General features: G+C 45.3%; 1 non-coding gene across 1 annotated transcript; it reads left to right on the top strand.

The window, feature by feature from the left end:
- Positions 1 to 11,004: 11,004 nt before the first annotated feature.
- Trnat-ugu (transfer RNA threonine (anticodon UGU)) lies at positions 11,005 to 11,079 on the top strand. Its single transcript has one exon. It is a non-coding gene; the product is annotated as a tRNA-Thr (tRNA).
- The last annotated feature ends 468 nt before the right edge of the window (positions 11,080 to 11,547 follow it).

Genomic DNA, 11,547 nt, shown 5'->3' with positions numbered 1-11,547 from the left:
TGGTTAACCAACATGATATGGTGTGAGAAAGAGGGCAGAGAATCTCTCCCACTGCATGACAAATTTCCAGCCACAGCCAGCCGAAAGCCTCGCACGTTAGCACATGTGGGAATGACTCCACGTATCAAAATAATTACTGTCAGCAAATCACAGAACACCTTACTAGGATCTGAACTGATTTTACTGTGCAGCGTTGCCGTTTCCAATAGCTGGTCCCATGATTTAAAGTTTCCGCCTGGTCGTCAAGTCGTATCAAGCCAAAGAGTATTCCTTTTAGCTTCTCACGCTGTGAAGTTTTTCATTGAATTCAGTCCGGCCTCTCCTATGGCATTTCCCTATTACATACCTTCTCGGGGATGGCTTTCAGCAACAAACAACTTTTACAACACTCTAGTCCTCCTAAGTTAACTTCTGTGTCGTGAGACAGCTAAAAACAGGTTTTTCTTTGCATATTGACAATAAAGGAGGAGATGAAGTAATTAATTAGCGGTGCAGTCATTGGCAGTAGCGAATATTGTTTGCAGTTTTCATGCAGTGTAAAAGAATTTGCTGTGCTGAACACTAGGATCTGCTTTATAAAAATTGGTTAAGTGACAGCTTGGGCATCTATATCTGCCTCTACATAGAGACTCTGCAAATCATATTTAAGTGTCTGGCATACGTTTCATCGACCCACCTTCACAATTCTCTATAATTCCAGTCTCGTATACCGCGAGGAAAGAACGAACACCTATATCTTTCCGTACAAGCTCTGATTTCCTATCTGGTAAGGATCCCACACCGCGCTGCAGTAGTCTAAAAGAGGACGGACAAGCGTAGTGTAGGCAGTCTCCTTAGCTGATCTGTTACTTTTTCTAAGTGTCCTACCAATTAAACGCAGTCTTTGGTTAGCCTCCAACACAACATTTTCCAAGTGTTCCTTCCCATTTCAGTTGTTCATAATTGTAATTCCTAGGCATTTACTTCAATTTAGGGCCTTTAGATTTGACTGATTTATCGTGTAACCGAAGTTTAAGGGATATCTTTTAGTACTCATGCGGATGAGCTCACACTTTTCCTTATTTAGGGTCAATTGCCAATTTTCGCACCATACAGATATATTTTCTAAATCATTTTGCAACTTCTTTTGATCTTCTGATGACTTTACTAGTCGATAAACGACAGCATCATCTGCAAAGAACCTAAAACGGATGTTAAGATTGTCTCCCAAATCGTTTATATAGATAATGGGCAACAGAGGGCCTAGAAATGCTAGAAATCACGCCGCGTAGTAGTAGTAGTAGTAGTAGTAATAGTAGTAGTAGTATATTGCAGAGGAGTAGAAAGACACAGTTTTCGGGTTAGTGATACTGAGGTTAGTGATAGTGAGTGTTATAATCTCTACTTAGAATAACTTGGATCCAGACGTGAATCGACGTCACCATTTCATGCACAGTCAGCCAACAAGCTGTAGAGGATCCACAGCAGTTTGTTTCAATTACAGGGGATTTCTGTTCGAATAACTCCTCCTGTCGCCTCGTTTGCTTTCGCTGTGCAGCACCGGCTCCCGGCTTGTTCATTCTCCTTGGCGCGAAGCGTAAATTATCAGGTGGCTCTTCGGAGACGTCGTCGGACGAGAGGCTTCCAGTAAGTTTCGAACAACGTCGAGGCTACCCTTATCCGCTTACATCGCACCCGCGTAATTTCGCGAGAAATTGGATTTCTCAAGTATTATTAATCTCGCCTAGCGTTGTCGAACTTCAATACCGGTTTTATTAAATTTGCGCTGACAAAGCCCGATCGTGAAGTTGTTATCGGGCTGGAGGAGTTTGTGGAACACGTCTCCGCCGACCGCCGCGGCCGGCACCCGTCAGGAGCGTGCTCCCGGGCTATCGATTACCTCGCATGATTCGTCGCGCGAACGGTAAACAACGATCAGAATAATGATGGAGGGGGTGTTCGCCGCTGCCGGATTTCAAGCTGCGGGATCTTGGCGGTTGATTTATTTGTCCTGGCCGTTCGGGTCGCTGTCAGCCAGTTGGAGGAGAAAAAATCCCAGGGAGAAATCACTTGCTCTTTGAAGACCCGCTTTGTAACGTTTGCTTTGCTGCACTGCGCCGTACTGTATAACCTACAGCTGTGTGTATTTATGATGCAGGATGCTCTCTCAAGCGGAACGCTTGACGCGTTCCCGATACAGCTTTTCAGTCAATTAAAAACCCAATTACACTTGGCGGAAGGGGAACTTGCTGTAAACACTGATCGGCGAACTGTAAAAAGTATCAGACTTTTCCAGAAGGTATTTGTTTGTTACGGATCGCGTAAAGTAAATGGACTGCTGGACCAATGACCTGATTTTCATTTTTAATAGCATATTTTTTCCGGATGGTATTTATTTTTACTTTTTTCGTCTTTCTTTACGTGATGTAGCAGGAACTTGAAACGTCTTGCTAGTACCTTCCATGTTATTTTCCAATAACAAAAATACATTTGCGTTTTCGTTGTTTACTTCCATTTTCGTGCTTTATTGCGAGAAAAGTCGTGCAAAATCATGACACTAAGCGCTGACTCCCCTTGAAATTATATCTCAGTTCTAAATAAATGAATTTACTTCGCCGACCGCGGTGGCCGAGCGGTTCTAGGTGCTTCTGTCCGGAACCACGTGGCTGCTACGGTCGCAGGTTCGAATTCTGCCTCGGGCATGGATGTGTGTGATGTCCTTAGGTTAGCTAGGTTTACGTAGTTCTATGTCTAGGGGACTGATGACCTCAGATGTTAAGTCCCATAGTGCTTAGAGCCATTTGAATCATTTTTTGAACTAACTTCGATTAATTTAATAAGATCAAAACTTTTTATAGAGTCGTCGATTCGATTTGTGGGTAGTAGTTTACATGTCACAAATACATAAACAACTATGATTAAGTATTTAATGGTTCTAAGTGTTATGATTGCAGGAAATTTCCTTCGCTGTTTCTAAATCATTTGAGAAAGCGATTTTTTGTTCAGTGAATAAAGGCACAATCATTAATGGGAATAATTCACTTGAAATATTTTTTAATGTACTGCAATAAGGAATTCTAGAGTCGTTAAAATCTACTTAACTAAGATGCTTTAACGCTAGTAGACAACGGCAACTCAAGCCGTCGTTATTACAATGGACTGTTAGGATATTATTAGGGATAGCGAATTCACACGAAATTTTTACAGTATTTCTTAGAACAGCAGACATAAAAATCAAAAACTTACGTCAAAGCCATGATTTTCAGAGAATAATGTTATACGAAAGCTATACGCACACATTGTGGCAAGAGTAGAGGGAGCTCTAAGGTGAATCTGTACTTGGACATTTAAATAATTAAGACTTCAATGTGGCTGAGTAAGCAATTTGGAGTCCAGCAGCACCGTTAACGGGCTCCTGAATCGTTTCTCCATTGAGTATGAATGATGTCCTGTGAAACTGGATTCTGGAATGTATTAATGTAGTTATCTACTCTACATATGTTTCTTCTAGGCTCTTGAATAATTTCTTACGCACAACATTTTTGTGCTGGATTAATTTGTAATTGTACCTGTCGAAGCAATTTAAAAAATTATCTTTTAAGCTTGATATCGATTTCAACCTGCTGGCAGTTTATTAAAACAGTCACGATGATTGTTACGCAAGAGAAATATTTTTTTTAAACAACGAGTCTGGTTCAAGAACCAAACGTAAATAGTGACAGAACAAACTGCTACTCCTGGCAGTCCAGAAAACATGGCAAGTGTATTGCGAGAAATAATTATAAATTCATGGTTCAGATGTGCTTATCCAAGGCAGTCCTTTACGTGATTAGAGCTCATTCTACCAGTAAAATTCTATTGACAATGTTATGAGATTTGTCAGTTTCGCATCACTAGTGACGTAACTGATTCGAATTTCGTAGATATGAGCACAGACCTACTTTAAGCTCGCAGGCATACTTTGATGAACAAATGGTCATAATCACTCAAAGCATTTCTTTTTTATTGAGAAAAAAGTGATCTCTGTTATAGGCCCTTTGCTACTGAAGGTGTTATTTATTTTTTTGGCAGTTAACATCTGAAAACCAAATTACCTCCTATCAGTACAAAAGTACCATTAACTGCTTAAGCAGTTGTCGACGTTTTACCCTCTGTTCCAATGTCCACTTGAAACATAAGTGTCTCGGTGATAACTGCTTTCTTATGCTCACCCAGAGGCAGTGCGTGCGCAGTTGAGTACGTTACTCGGTGGCTGCGCCATATGTTAGGGCTCAACAATTCATCTGTGCATATGTAATGGGGTGACTAATTTTTTTGTCCGATGAGCTTACCTCTGCTGCTGTGACTGCTGTTGGCCATTGTTTTAGCTGAACTGGGTGCGTCCTGAAACTTTCTCGATTAACAGTGTTTGCCGTCATGGGAGTAGTGTGCCACGACACCAGCTTTTCTATTGTGACAATCGAATTCACAGTTTATAGTACCGTCTCCTAACCCAAATTTCTGCAATTGTTTATATTAACGCGATGCACAACTTGTTCTGTTACGTGACCGCTGATCCTATTTGCCTTGTCCCCTTCTAGATGAAATGGTTTCTGACTACGTAAAGTTGGATACTGTAGTGTGCATTAGTGTCTCGTGTCTTGGGATTCCTAGATAACAAGGCTGCAGGTGGGAGCGCCCTAGCTTGCGAGAAGGAAAGATGAGCCACACAAGGAACGAATGCGTGTAGTGGATTTAACAACCGTTACTCTGGTACATTGGCCAACCTGTCCGTTTCATGCGGTTCTCCAAGCACTTTTTGGCAAATAATCGCCTACTTCCTAATCTGCAACTCAGAAAAGTACGATCATAGTCAGTTGAAATACAACAGACCAAAGAACAAAATGATTCACTCGATAGCAGAGTGTGCCGTCATTTTAATCTTCGTTATACATTAAAATTGTGTGCCAGATGGGGCCTAGAAACTGAACCTTTGCCCTTGCCCTATGGACAAAGCTATTAACAAACCACCCACAGAGATTCACTTCTACCAGTGTCTCTACTCAGACCCATATTCGAGTCCCGGTCCTGCACACAGTTTCAGTCGGCCAGGAACGTTCACAGATATGGGCGTATAAATGGTTCACAGACAGATGACGGAAGCTACCTCGCTCCCATAGGTAAAGCGACGACCGTGGCGATACGAAATGCGACCAGTCACGAAGTTGAAATAATATAGTCAAATCACTAAAAACATCGTAAAATCATAAACAGTAGTAAAGAGGAAGAATGGACGTTTGAAAGTCGGGTCAGTTTGTGGGGCAAACTATTGATAGGAGTCGGCTGCATGTAAACCCCTACAAGGTTTCAGCGCAGTCGATTAGAGGGGTGGTGGTGAGGTCCTGTGTCACGTCCAAGGCGTTAATCAGATAACATTAAATTAACATTCATTTATTGCAGAAAGTTTTAGAGAGATTCAGTCTTCTCCTACGCTAGGCCTGGTAGCAGCCAAGCTGCGTTCATGTGACAGGAACGAGCTGAGTGAAGCGTCAATGCCCGTCGTGGACTCAATGGTCTGTTCCGCAGTGACATGCAGGGCGGAGCGATGGCTGGCGTGTCCTCAGGGCCTACCGTGACTGTGGATGTCTGCCGAAGCCTCAGCGCTCTAGTTGAGGATAGTCGTGCTTAGGGTTGCCTTCACAAATCTGCTAACCCATGATGACGGTTGTCATGATGGGGAGCATGCTGGAGACTCAACAGCAAGACAGGGAACAGTCCAAAGGGCAGTCTGAGAGAACAGCCGGTAAGGCGGTCCATGCAATGCCAAGGAGTTGCGGCACAGTGCTCCCAAGTCGAATAGCTTACAGTGAGCCAGGTTTCATCTACAGAAGATCTGCTCAGCGCTCGTCTTCAGTCAGTCGTCATTGTGAACGGCAGGAATGGCGGCTCACAGCAGTGTTCAAGTCCCCCCCCCCTCCTTATCGCCCCCCTCCCACCAACCACAGCCAGATGGACTTTTAGGAGTAAACTCAAAACCGGCAGCAGCTGGAAACACTTTGTCATGTATCAACATGTCACCCTGCAACTAATAGAGCTGACCTTTTGTTAGTAACAGCGATGCAGACAGAAAGACAAGATGCCGAGCCCTGAGTGTAAAGGAAGAATCGATGACGTGATTCTCCCATATGGGGAGTATTCTCTGTTAGACTAATTTTTAGGTTCAGAGCTTCAGAGCATTCTTTTATTGCAGATTTGCAACTAGAAACATGTTCTTGCATAATCTTAAGGTATAGTTTCTTCTTGCTTCCAACATAAAGGAATAATGTCATGGTACTGAATCAGCTGTTCCTGACACGGTCTCTCTCGCACACTCTGTGGAAATGTGCTCCCTGCTTCTTTGTGTTCGGTGCCCCAGAGTGTTTATATTTGTTACGCAACTATTGAATAACAGGCAAGAGCATTACACCAGGACGTCTTTTCAGGCAGCTGAAAAATTTTATTCCTTGCTCCAATACCATTTTGCTGTGCAACATACGAGGGATGTTCAGTGACTAATGCAACATATTTTTCCCTGAAATACGATTAATTTTGTTCAGGATTCCAATACACTGTATTATTTCCCGCTCTTTTGGCTACAGAACCCTATTTTTCAACATAATTTCTGTTCAATGTTTATTATTACGTCACATTACTGAGAAGGCATGTATGCCCAGGTGATACCACTCCACTGGTCGACGTCAGAGACAACATTTTCTGCATCAATAACCTCCACATCATCCTCAGAGTGCTCCCATGAGGTGCATTCTTTATTGGGTCAAACAGCTGGAAGTCGGGAGGTACGAGATTCGGTTTGTAGGTTAGATGATGAAGAACAGTGCAATGATGTTTTGTGAGGTCCTTTTGAGTGTGCAGACTTGTGTGAATGCATTGACATGGAGAAGTTCTTTCGCATTTTTGCGGCGATGAACATTCTGGAGTTGTTTCTTCAGTTTCATGAGGGCAGCACAATACACTTCAGAGCTGATCGTTGTACCATACTGGAGGTCATCGAACACAGTATCCCTCCCATTACAGAACAGTAACCATGTGTTTACTGGCTGAAGGTGCAGCTTTGAACTTTTTCTTCGAAGGAGAGGTGATGTGTCTCCTCTCCATGGATTGCGGTATTTTTTTCGGTTCGAAGTAATGAACCCCGTTTCCCGGCCCATGAAGATGTTGGACAAAAATTTGTTACGATCAGCCTCACAACACGCAAGAAATTCCCCACATAGGGTCATAGTTGAACTCTACGTCTTCTGTTAGGTGGCGAGGAAACCAGCAGGTGAATCCCTTTGAGTATCCCAACTAGTGGACCAGTGTGTCAGCACTACAAACAGAGACGTCCAGTTGAGCAGTGAGATGTTTGTGACCCGTCGATCACCTCGATGAGAGTGTCCGCACGTTCCAACATTGCAGGGATCGTAGCTTTGTGCGGCCTAACGGAAGCTGCAGATCAAACAGGTTTGTGCGACCTTGTTGCGGCGAAGACAGATGCTTCAAATGGTTCAAATTGCTCTGAGCAATACGGGACTTAAGTGCTGAGGTCATCAGTCCCCTAGAACTATTTAAACCTAACTAACCTAAGGACATCATACACATCCATGCCCAAGGCCGGATTCGAACTTGCGACCGTAGCGGTCGCCTGTTCCAGACTAGAACCGCTCGGCCACTCCGGCCGGCACAGATGTTTCGCCGAACGACTCACTGTGTATTTTTTTTTTTTTTTCACTGCCAGGTCACCCTAGAGGTTCTGCAAGCGACTATGAATATCTGCGGTCCTCTGGTTTTCAGCAAAAAAAAAAACTCAATGACAGCTCTCTGCTTCGGACGCACTACCGTTACAGACGCTATTTTGAAGCCAATGTGTAGTACCGCCACCAGTCGGAACATCGTGGAACAATAGAGGCTGAATTGGCAAAATTTCATCAAGTCCGCTGTGACCGAACGGTTCTAGGCGTTTCAGTCCAGAACCGTGCTGCTGCTACGGTCGCAGGTTCGAATCCTGTTTCGGGCATGGATGTGTGTGATGTCCTCAGGTTAGTTAGGTTTCAGTAGTTGTAAGTCTCGGGGACTGATGACCTCAGATGTTAAGTCCCATAGTGCTTAGAGCCATTTGAACCATTTTTTTCATCAAGCCCCGCTGCAAATTCCGCATCTTTTCAACTGAAACTGGCAAAGAAAAAATGTGCTGCATTACTTACTGAATGACCTTAGTATATTCGGCCTGCTGAGGAGTGTACGTTCCAACTTTTAAGACTCTGGTAGTTTTCTCATGGCTGAAGCTGCGTGTGCCATACAATGGAGACAATGTACGTGACGTGGTATGGCTATGTGAGTGGCGGCGCCACTAACTCGGAAATCGGCGAGCGCGGCCAGCGGCCGGTGAGCCGGTGCAGTAGTAATTGCTCCCCTGGAGCAGCGAGCAGCGCGCTGTGTGAGAGGCGCCCGCGGACCGCGGACTGTGCTGGGTTGGGTGCCCGCGGCGGGCTTAATTAAAATACAGCCCGCGGCTAATGGAGCTCTCAGTTAGCCGCGCCGAGCCACGCTGTCCGAGCTCTGCTCGCGCACCCCTCACACGCCTCGCGGATAAACAATTTCAATTTGGCGGCACCCGCCACTCGGTGCGCGCAGCTATGGCGGCGTGCCGGTGATACCGGCCGGTCGTGGCGTCGGTCGAAAACATAGAGAGGTTATACGTGCCGTCAACAACGAGGTCGTTACAGACGTCCACGATGATTAAAGTGATCGCACCACCCTGTTATTTCATTTATGCCACTTAATCTGTCTGGGGTCCGGGCGATCCCACTCCTCCCGAAAACGAGTTCTGTGCCCTAACCAGTGAGTGTCAAGATTGTACGAGCGATCAGCAATGAAAGTCGTAAATGTCATCTTCAGATGGTATCAAGCAAGTAGTTATTATTTTGATGACACTGTAATTGTTCCATCTCGTCTGGTACTGATTTAACAGCTACAGTGGCGATCGAAACTTAAAGACGAAAGTGGCTTTCGCTTGATGTGTCACTGCTAAGTAACACAGCTTGATGATCCTTGGACCATAGCCGGCCGGTGTGGCCGAGCGGTTCTAGGCGCTACAGTCTGGAGCCGCGCGACTGCCACGGTCGCAGGTTCGAATCCTGCCTCGGGCGTGGATGTGTGATGTCCTTAGGTTAGTTTGGTTTAAGTAGTTCTAAGTTCTAGGGGACTGATGACCTCAGAAGTTAAGTCCCATAGCGCTCAGAGCCATTTGAACAATTTGAACCATGGACCATACATACACAGGACTGCTACAGTATAATACAGAAGGAAACGGAAAGAAATACGCAGTGAGACGGAAATAAATGTCGCTTTTATTCAGTGACAATATTTATACTGGAGTCACAGCAATGGCCCACTGGACAGTACAAAAGGCGGGACACGGCTGTTAATAGCGCGTGTGATCACCACTTACAGCAATGCCTGCTCTGGTACTTGCTGCCCCGCTGGCTGCAATGTTGGTAATGAGAGTTCTTATCGTCAGGCGTTTCGTTCCTCCACCAGCTCGGTCGATAACTGATGGACGTTCGTTGTTGCACGTGCACATGCAGCGTTACATCTTCCCAACGCGCCCCCCGCATAACCCAAGAGATTTGAGGAGTGCATTTTCATCCATAACAATGAAGACTGGGGCGAATTCACCATTGAAAGGTGCATATGGAGATGGACTGCAGTGTTACAATGAGGTTGAATAGTAAGCGTAGCGTGTTCAAAAATTTGAACGTCGGTACGGCGGCCGGAGTGGCCGAGTGGCATGGATGTGTGTGATGTCCTTAGGTTACTTGGGTTTAAGTAGTTCTAAGTTATTGGGGACTGATGACCTCAGAAGTTAAGTACCTTAGTACTCAGAGCCATCTGAACCACTTGAACGTCGGTACGCCCATGCAACGTTCTGATTCGCCACACCGTAGTACCTGGACGACCAATACGTTCATATTGCACAATGTTTCTGAGTGCCTTACGTGATACCACCTCTCGCCATATGAGACTACGTCCAGCATTGTCGAACATGATCATTTGGGTGGTCCGGGTGTTATAATGTGGCGATGCAGAATGCTGCAAGGGTGTACTGATCTCTAAATCTTTGAACAAAATACTCCCTCCGAGGTGCGCCTTTCTGGGATACATTCGACCCGAACTTAATTTTTATAGAAGGCAACGCGCAACCTCATCGAACAGCACACGTGCAACAGCTCTTGGAACAAGAGGATATTCGGTGATTGGGCTGCCTGCCCGTTTCCCTGACTTAAATCCTATCGACCACGTATGAAATGCGTATACTTTCGGAAGATATACTACAGCATGCCCACATTCATTAATGGTCATCCAGTAATTGTAAGCTACTCCGATGGAAGAATGGAATACAATACCACGAAAGTTTCTTACCAAGCACGTTGGAGGGCATACATCGTCGTCGATGGTGATCACACGCACTATTAAGGACCGTGGGCCGCCTTTTGGAATGTCCATTGAGAGTCACAAATCGCAGTGACTTCCGTGTAAGCGATGTCTTTGAAGTGAAGTTTCATTTCTGTTGTTCTCATTGCGTATTTCTTCGAGCTATCTTCTGAACTATACTGTAGCAGCTCTGTCTATGTATGGTCGAAGTTTCATCGAGGTATGTTACTTGACAGTGACACCGCATCCGAAAGTTACTTTCGTCCTTAAATTTTGCTCGCCCGCGTATTTATTACGTTTCACCTGATTGGCCAATTTCAACCAATCCTCAAGTGTTATCCTCCAGTGCTATAGGTGCCAATAACCTGTCGTAATATACCCTATCAGCAATTGACGTAGTCACATAGAGGGTGGTTAGAAATAGTGTGAAAAGCTTGTAAGAGTATATATGACGGTAGTATGAAAGGCAAACATCTATTAGGCGCACTACGAATGTAGTGGTGTGGACATGTTGGGAATGTGGATCTCACGGGGAGCGTGCAAGGGATAAGTCCCTGCAGACGCACTATCCTCTGTGCCCGCGGTGGCTCAGATGGGTAGAGCGTCTGCCATGTAAGCAGGAGATCCCGGGTTCGAGTCCCGGTCGGGGCACACATTTTCATCATGTCCCCAGTGAAGTACATTAACGCCTGTTTGCAACTAGGGTGTCCATCTGATTATCATTTCGCTTGTAAGAGTATTGCAGGGGCCGGCCGCGGTGGTCTCGCGGTTCTAGGCGCTCAGTCCGGAGCCGCGCGACTGCTACGGTCGCAGGTTTGAATCCTGCCTCGGGCATGGATGTGCGTGATGTCCTTAGGCTAGTTATGTTTAAGTAGTTCTAAGTTCTAGGGGACTGATGACCACAGATGTTAAGTCCCATAGTGCTCAGAGCCATTTTTTAATATTGCGGGGGAGGTTGTGCTGAAAAATAACTCTTCAGAAAAAGAACTGGACGCGTTGCGCCGTTTCCGAGTTATTTAGCATTGAAGTTGGCCAGTCACTCCGCCGTGCGCACAAATTCTATCTGCCTGCCAGAGACAGCACCGGAAAACTTGTTCTTAGTTTAGTTTCCCCAGACCG

Source organism: Schistocerca serialis, chromosome 4, assembly GCF_023864345.2.
Source record: "Schistocerca serialis cubense isolate TAMUIC-IGC-003099 chromosome 4, iqSchSeri2.2, whole genome shotgun sequence".
Lineage (NCBI taxonomy): Eukaryota > Metazoa > Arthropoda > Insecta > Orthoptera > Acrididae > Schistocerca > Schistocerca serialis.
Note: the sequence above shows the minus strand (reverse complement) of the source record. Positions and strands in the feature narration are given on the sequence as shown.